The sequence below is a fragment of the Vigna radiata genome, unplaced genomic scaffold (assembly GCF_000741045.1).
Source record: "Vigna radiata var. radiata cultivar VC1973A unplaced genomic scaffold, Vradiata_ver6 scaffold_371, whole genome shotgun sequence".
Lineage (NCBI taxonomy): Eukaryota > Viridiplantae > Streptophyta > Magnoliopsida > Fabales > Fabaceae > Vigna > Vigna radiata.
Window position 1 is genome coordinate 22077 of NW_014542539.1, and position 1578 is coordinate 23654.

At 38.6% G+C, this 1578-nt stretch overlaps 1 pseudogene; it reads right to left on the minus strand.

Moving 5' to 3' along the window:
* The window catches only part of LOC106780138, a 4629-nt pseudogene extending 4489 nt beyond the window's left edge, over positions 1-140 (minus strand).
* Between the last annotated feature and the right edge of the window lie 1438 nt (positions 141-1578).

The window sequence follows — 1578 nt, forward strand, 5'->3', positions numbered from 1 at the left end:
TATAAGCTTCAAACCTGGAACTAATATTGCCATGAAGGTAGAAGTTGATGACTCATGGCTTTGGCATAGGAGATTTGGCCACTTNAACACACATGCCTTAAAGCTTCTATATCAGAAAAACATGATGAGAGATCTTCCATTCTTGAAGGAGAATAATGAATCGTGTGAAGGATGTCTCCTCAGAAAACAACACCGATTACCATTCTCGACTGACAAAGCATGAAGAGCAAAAGACTTATTGGAGTTGATTCATACCGATGTTTGCGGACCAATGAGAACGCCTTCACATCACAACAATAGGTATTTCATCCTCTTCATTGATGACTTCTCTAGAATGACATGGGTCTATTTCTTAAAGGCAAAGTCAGAAGTCTTCGGAGTATTCAAGAAATTTAAGGCCCTTGTTGAGAANCAAAGTGGGAAACAAATAAAAGTACTCAGAAGTGATCGTGGCAAGGAGTACACATCTCACGAGTTTGACAAATTCTGTGAAGATGAAGGCATAGAAAGACAACTTACAGTTGCATATACTCCACAACAAAATGGCGTGTCAGANAGAAAGAATCGCACGGTTATGGAGATGGCAAGATCAATGCTAAAAGAGAAAAACATGCCTAACATTTTTTGGGCTGAAGCAGTCTACACTGCAGTTTACATTCTAAACAGATGTCCAACTAAGGCAGTCCAAGACAAGACTCCTATTGAAGCTTGGAGTGGGAGAAAGCCATCAGCAAAACACTTACGAGTATTTGGGTCTATCTGCTACATACATGTTCCTGATCAAAGGAAGCACAAGCTTGAAGACAAGACTATACAAGGAATATTCTTGGGATATAGCACACAATCAAAAGGCTATCGAGTGTACAACCTACAAACAAAAAAGCTCATCATCAGTCGAGATGTTGAAGTTGATGAAAATGCTTCTTGGAATTGGGAAGAAGAAAAAGTCGTTAAAAGCAACATACTACTTCTAGTGCAGCAATCTCAAGAAGAAACTCAAGAAGAAGTAGAAAATCCAGGTACGCTTTCTCCACCTCCACAACAACAAGATTCTTCAACTGAATCTAGTCCAAGAAGAGTAAGATCTCTGGTAGACATATATGAAACTTGCAATATAGCCATGATTGAGCTTAACTGTTATGAAGAAGCATCAAAGCAAGAAGTATGGGTCAAGGCTATGGAAGAAGAGATTAAAATGATTAAGACGAATAACACTTGGGAACTCGTAAATTGCCCTCATGGAAAAGATGTCATAGGAGTGAAATGGATATATAAAACAAAGCTTAATCCTGATGGAACTATACAAAAGCACAAGGCAAGATTAGTTGCTAAAGGCTACTCACAACAACCAGGAATAGACTACAATGAGACATTTGCTCCAATTGCTCGCTTAGATACAATTAGAGTCTTAATAGCCCTTGCAGCACAAAAAGGATGGAACATCTATCAACTAGATGTCAAATCAGCCTTTCTAAATGGAGTGCTCGAAGAAGAAATTTATGTTGAACAACCACAAGGCTTCATCAACAAAGGAAATGAAGGCAAAGTACTAAGACTAAAAAAGGCATTATACGGCCT